General features: G+C 42.2%; 1 protein-coding gene across 3 annotated transcripts in view; it reads left to right on the top strand.

The window, feature by feature from the left end:
* Nucleotides 1–7,194, top strand: part of LOC105511937 (chromosome unknown open reading frame, human C16orf46) — a 21,174-nt gene that overhangs the window by 2,870 nt on the left and 11,110 nt on the right. For 2 of the 3 annotated variants that reach the window (XM_011942154.1, XM_011942155.1), the window contains exon 2: nt 5,200–5,289. The exons of the other annotated variant lie outside the window; for it this stretch is intronic. The gene's annotated coding sequence lies outside the window, so the exon portion shown is untranslated. The remainder of the gene's footprint in view (nt 1–5,199; nt 5,290–7,194) is intronic. 3 annotated transcript variants of the gene reach the window in all.

Raw genomic sequence — 7,194 nt, 5'->3', positions numbered from 1 at the left:
CTTTGGGAGGCTGAGGGGGGCGAATCACAAGGTCAAGAGATCGAGACCATCCTGGCCAACATGATGAAGCCCTGTCTCTACTAAAAATACAAGAATGAGCTGGGTGTGATGGCGTGCATCTGTAGTCCCAGCTACTCAGGAGGCTGAGGCAGGAGAATCACATGAACCCAAGAGATGGAGATTGCAGGGAGTCGAGATCATACCACTGCATTCCAGCCTGGTGACAGAGCGAGACTGTGTCAAAAAAAGAAAAAAGGAAATAAAAAAGATTGGGTTATACTTTTTAAAAAATATAATAACTTTAATTAATAGATGTAGATTTCAGATCAAAAGGAGTCAGATTTCAAAGTAGACACTTCTAGTCAGACCACTTTTGAGGTATTGTTTTCAGTTCCAGGCACCACATTTTAAGAGACAGGTAATTTTGCATTCTTAAGATAATGAGGAACTCAAGATTTGTATCTGACAAAATAATAGCTGTCTTCAGATGTTTTCAGATTTGTATTTGAGAAGAATATCCAGAACTGAGGAACAAAATGTGCAGATTTGCAGATGACTTAATTTCAGATCATTCAAATCTTTAGAGCTTCCAATGGAAAGAAAGAAATTCTTGTTATTAGCTCTCAGTCATTGAAAGTACTTAAGCAGAAATATTTAAGCTGAATTATTATTGTATTAGTTTTCTGTTGTTGTTGTGTTATCTGTTTAGGATCTCCTAAGTCATCCAGTCTGGACTCTTATTGGACGAATCCACTTCCAAGATCATTCAGACTGTTGGCCGAATTCAGTTCCTGTAATCCCAGCTACTCAGGAGACTGAGGCATGAGAGTTGCTTGAACCTGGGAGTCAGAGGTTGCAGCGAGCCGAGATCACACCATTGCCCTCCAGCCTGGGCAAGAGAGTGAGACTCTGTCTCAAAAACATAAAAATTAAAAAAAAAAAAAGTAGGATGGGCGCAGTGGCTTATTCCTGTAATCCCAGCACTTTTGGAGGCTGAGACGGGTAGATCACCTGAGGTCAGGAGTTCGAAACCAGCCTGACCAACATAAAGAAACCCCATTTCTACTAAAAATACAAAATTAGCCTGCCATGATGGCACATGTGTGTAATCCCAGCTGCTCGGGAGGGTGAGGCAGGAGAATCACTTGAACTCAGAGGCAGAGGTTGCAGTGAGTCAAGATCGCACACTTGCACTCCAGCCTGGGCAACAAGAGTAAAACTCCATCTCAATAAAAATAAAAAAAATAGTAAATAAAAAGTATGTTATAGCTAGTTTCTTTTCTTTTTTCTTTTTTCTTTTTTGCATCAGATATAATCATGACATGAACAACCCCTCACAGTCAGAGTCCCACTTGGCCTTGTAATCTCAGCTCTGACACAATCTCAGTAACTTTACTTACCTGTATAGGACAGACTGTGGTATAGCAACAAGCAGTTCCTCAAATCTCATGGCTGGAGTCTTTAAGCTTTTTCTCATCCATGCACAGTCTGATGAGAGTTTATGGGGGCATTTCTCAAAGCTGTGACTCAAAATCTAGGCTTCTTCCATTCTGTGGTGCTGCTAACTCAACACGTGACCCCCAGGGTCATCGTGGGAAGAGAAGAGAGAACTGAAGGAGGATGTTACCTATTCACTGCCTCATCCAGGAAGTGACACACGTCGGTTCCACTCACAGTCTGTTGACCAGGCTAGTCACAAGGCTCTGTGAAGTCACCAAAATCTGGCTTCTTAGTCCTCCTGGAGATGTAGAAGGAAGTATCAGCCCCGCTTCTCCTTAAAGTTAGGCAATGTCCGTGATTTGCTCCAGGCTAATGACATGTGAACTGAAGTCAAATGAGTGGCTTCCAGGAGGAAACATCTAAGAGCCATGTTTGCCATCACACTCTGCCTCACAGTGGGCTGTGGTTTCCGATGGCGCAGCCTCCGTCAGTTCACATTCAGGAGGGAGGACAATGTGGAACAGAGTCCCAGACATCATACAGTGAATCTACAGCATGAGTTAGAAAGAAGCTTATGTTTTTTTAACCACTGGGAAAAAAATAGGGCTGCTTGTTGTTGCAGTCCATCCTTGCCTGTCTTGACTAATGCTAGGAAGTCAAGACTGATGGACAGTACTCCTCCTAACTCAAAGTGTACCCACTGCAGCCTTCTTCAAAAAGATCCTGGCAGCTTGAGTCCTATCTGGGGCGAAAAAGACATAAATCAAAAACAAGCAAACACAAAATCAGAGTTCTGTTTTTTTAATAAATCCATTTCTAACCTTATTTTCATTAAAATAATAAAGTAGTCATGTTATTACCTTCTTTATCAAAACAATATGAAGGGCCAGGCACGGTGGCTTATGTTTATAATCCCAGCACTTTGGGAGGCCGAGGCGGGTGATCACCTGCGGTCAGGAGTTCATGACCAGCCTGGCCAACCTAGTGAAACCCCATCTCTACTAAAAATACAAAAAATTAGCCAGGTGTGGTGGCAGGCGCCTGTAGTCCCAGCTACTCGGGAGGCTGAGGCAGGAGAATGGCGTGAACCCGGGAGGCGGAGCTTGTAGTGAGCCAAGATTGCACCACTGCACTCCAGCCTGAGCGACAGAGCGAGACTCTGTCTCAAAAACAAACAAACAAAAGAATTAGCTGGGCATGGTGGCATGTGCCTGGAATCCCAGCTACTTGGGAGGCCGAGGCATGAGAATCACATGAACCCAGGAGGCAGAGGTTGCAGTGAGGCAGAATCATGCCATTGCCCTCCAGCCTGGGTGACAGAGCGAGACTTGGTCTATAAAAAAAAAAAAAGTATATATATATATGTGTGTGTGTGTATATATATATAAGCAAAGAAAGGCTAGGCTCACACCTGTAATCCCAGCACTTTGGGAAGCCAAAATGAGAGGATCGCTTGAGGCCAGGAGTTTGAGACCAGCCTGGTCAATATAGTGAGACCCCATCTCGAAAATATATATATAAAGAAATACAAAGCCCCTTTCTGTACTATATGGCATGGTCATTTCTTCTGCCATCCCTTCACTTCTTTTCAGCGACCAGGCCTTTGGAAATTTCTTTATGTTCTTGGTCGGGTGGTCTCCATACAGGTTTTTCTTTGGGCAGTGTTACTTATTTGTAAATAGGAGATATGTTCATTGTTCTCAGTTTACATTGATTTCTCCCTGTCTTTTCCAACTTTAACTTTTATACAACACACGACAGAAAACATGTCCTTTTGCTGTATTCAACTGGTATGCCTCTACTGTTGACTGTGGTAGTTTAATGGTTGTCTTTGTTCATTTCAGGAGTAAGTACTCTGAATTATAGATTGGTTAGGGTGTTAAAGCTACATGAACTTTGCCACATGTATAACAAAGGAGCATTTGATAGTCTGTGTACTTCTCAGTTCATTAACAAATTACATGATCTCAACATAGTGTCACAGATCCAAATAGTAATGTCTGTTGTTTTCTGCATTTACACCTGTTCCTCTGGCTGTTCAATAGATTCAGTGAGAAGGCCTGTGTACTGTGACTTAAGAATAATTGGACAAATATTTCTGCAGTTCCTCTGAATCACTTTTATAAATCCTATTATCTGATGTTATATCTTTTTGTACATCTGTGTTTTTTTTTTTTTTTCAATAAGTCCTTGTTCAAGGTCTTTACTCCAAGTTAAAATGACACAAACCATGTTATCTGTTCATTGATACATTTATTTCTTTGGGAGGCTGAGGTGGGTGGATCACCTGAGGTCAGGAGTTCAAGACCAGCCTGGCCAACATGGTGAAACTCCGTTTCTACTAAAAATACAGTAATTAGCCCTGCATGGTGACACATGCCTGTAATCCCAGCTACTCAGGAGGCTGGGACAGGAGAATCGCTTGAACCCAGGAGGCGGAGGTTGCAGTAATCTGAGATTGCAACAGAGCAAGTGTCTCAAAACAAAACAAGACAAACAAACAAAAAACCACATTTACTTCAGTTTGCTTAAGGTCCAAATTCATTGTACCCTGGCTTTTATCATTATTCCACATTTCGTTTCTTGAAGCTGTCTGATAACATCATGGCTTTAAAAGTTTTATTATGGGAAATTTCATGCTTACGTAAAGATATAATAGTACAATTAATCTCCATGTCCTCATACCCATCTACGACAAACAGAACTTAAGGGCACTTTGGTTTCATTATTCCCTCCCTAACCTCAACCTCACATTATTTTGAAGCAAATCATATTATTGGTAAAAGAAAATAAACTACTTTACAGTTCTTTGGCTGATCATTTCCTTTTAGTGTCTGTCTTTAAATGCTACTAGAAAAGATATTTTCTGGATTATGGTAAATTTCCATAGGCTATATGTTTTAGGCTCTCATTTATTTCATTTCCAAATATCTTAAGTTCTTTCATCAATTTTTCTTTGGGTTTATTCTTGTTTATCCAAACATGCACTTCGGGGGCTTGGATCTGAGTCAACTATTTCTTTTGTACGTGTTGGTTCTAATCACTTTAATAGCTTGTGTAATAGAGTTTAATACCTTCTGGCCTACATCTCTGAGCTTTCCTGCTTTGTACTCTAAATCCAATTTTAGAGTTGTATCAGCAAATGCGTCTCCATGGCAACATGTTCATTGTGATCTTTGTGTTTTCTTGATGTGGTGGAAAACGTTAGTATGGACTTTGATGTATGCTTTATCCTGGTGATTCTCAAACTGAATCAGGTTGTAAAGTTCAGTGAAAGCCAAGAAATGGGACGGCATGAGCTCTTGATTTACGTCAAATCTGTAAGTCAGGCATAATTTTACTACCAGAAAATATTATATGAATATAGATGTCTGCATTCCAACATAAAAGTAAAACTGCCTACAAATTGTGAGGAATCACACATCCACTCTTTTCTTTGATCTTCTATTGATTCTTGTACATTTCTGTGTGTCATCTGCTAAAATGAGTTGGAAGACAAGAATGGGTAATAAAACTTGACAGTTACAAAAAAATTAGCCAGGCGTGATGGCAGGCGCCTGTAGTCTTAGCTACCCGGGAGGTTGAGGCAGGAGAATTGCTTGAACCCGGGAGGCGGAGGTTGCAGTGAGTTGAGATCACACCACTGCACTCCAGCCTGGGCAACCGGAGGGAGACAAACAACAACTTGGTAGTATGTTTCGAGAAGGGAAACTTAAAATACAACTTTTCTATCCACTAACTGAATTTCTTTTTAATTAGGAAAAGACCACCAATATTCTCTTTTAGTAGCGGAGCGTCTTGGTTCTGCCTGAAGTACACCAGGGTTCTGAAGGTGCATCTGGTGATCTGGTATGCAGTAATCTGACCTTTTGACTAATAATACTGTGTTAATTGACTCAGGGATGATTCTTAGCTTTGAGTCACAAGGAATCAATATAGTTCCTTATGAACCGTCATTACATAAGTAAAGTGCTTATAAAAATGTAGTGTTGGCCAGGCACGGTGACTCACACCTGTAATTCCAGCTAGTCGGGAGGCTGAGGCAGGAGAATTGCTTGAACCTCAGAGGCGGAGGTACAACTTCCAACCTAAAATTGTACAAAATTTACTCCCGTACATTTTGTCAGTGAGCTAAAATCGCACCACTGCACTCCAGCATGGGAAACAGAGTGAGACTCTGTCTCAAAGAAAAAAAACAAAACAAAACAAAAAACGAGAAAAACTACTGTAAGCCTATGTGAAAAAGTCAAAATGGTAATTAAACAGATTTGTTATAAGAAGTACTGATCTCTTCCTAAACAGAAAATGAAAAAAACTAGTTTTCTGGCATGGGTCATGTTTGGCTGAGAGAAAGCAAGGAGTGGGTGTCCCCTGTGGCTTCTCTCTCAGCACAAGCAAGGAACTTCTTGAGAAGACACTGGGTGCTTCTCAGCACTCAAACCAGAGCGTTGGTGGTCACTGGTCACGTATTCCAGTTAATTTCTGCAGCCTGTGGGGTCCACAGGAGGAGCCCCTATCTGTAGGAAGGTATTATGCTTTTGCCCTTTTTTTTTCTTTTTTTGAGGTAGATTCTTACTTTGTCGCCCAGGCTGGAGTGCAGTGGCACAATCTCGGCTCACTGCAACCTCTGCTTCCCAAGTTCAAGCATTTCTCCTGCCACAGCCTCCTGAGTAGCTGGGGCTACAGGTGTGCACCACCACACCTGGCTAACTTTTTTGTATTTTTAGTAGAGACAGGGTTTCACCATGTTGGTCAGGCTGGTCTCAAACACCTAACCTCAAATGATCCGCCCAGCTCGGCCTCCCAAAGTGCTGGGATTACAGGTGTGAGCCACCGCATGTAGCCACTTTTGCCCTTTTTATAGATGAGCAAACAGACCCAGAAAAGTAAGTCATTGCTCCAGAGACACAGCCAGTAAATAGGCTTGGAACTGTTCAGCTCTTTGGCTCTGATCAGGTTTACAACTTTGCAGACCCTTTGTCTAGATTCTAAATGCCAAGTGCATTTTCCAGAAAAACATCCATTATTGGTAGATAGGGTTATCACCATCATCGTCACCATCACCTACTATTTTACTTTGCTAGGGGCATCATGACAATGTACTACAGACTGAGTGGCTTAAGCAACAGAAATGTGTTACCTCATAGGTCTGGATTCTCAAAGTCCAAAATCAAAGTGTTGGCAGGGTTGGTTCCTTCTGAGGGCTGTGAGAGGAGGCTCTGTTCCAGGCTGCTGTCTTTGGCTTATAGATGGCCATCTTCTCCCTATGTCTCTTCATATCTTCGTCTTTTTTTTTTTTTTTTTTGAGACAGAGTCTTGATCTGTTGCCCAGGCTGGAGTGCAATAGCGCGATCTCGGCTTACTGCAACCTCTATCTCTCAGATTCAAGTGATTCTCCTGCCTCAGCCCCCTGAGTAGCTGGGATTACAGGTTCGCACCACCACACCCAGCTAATTTTGTATTTTTAGTAGGGATGGGGTTTCGCCATGTTGGCCAGGCTGTCCTTGAACTCCTGACCTCAGGTGATCCACCAGCCTCAGCCTTCCAAAGTGCTGAGAATACAAGTGTGAGCCATTGCTCCTGGCTGCCTTATCTTTCATAGTGCCAGTGGTTGGCAGTGGATGGTTTTGTCATATTTGTTCTCAGTCTCTTCCTGAACCAACCTACCTTCTTTCCTTCCTTCCTTCCTTCCTTCCTTCCTTCCTTCCTTCCTTCCTTCCTTCTTTCTTTCCCTCCCTCCCTCCCTCCCTCCGT

This window comes from Colobus angolensis, unplaced genomic scaffold (assembly GCF_000951035.1).
Source record: "Colobus angolensis palliatus isolate OR3802 unplaced genomic scaffold, Cang.pa_1.0 Scaffold207, whole genome shotgun sequence".
Taxonomy (NCBI): Eukaryota; Metazoa; Chordata; class Mammalia; order Primates; family Cercopithecidae; genus Colobus; species Colobus angolensis.
This window is presented reverse-complemented; position numbering and strand designations above follow the sequence as displayed.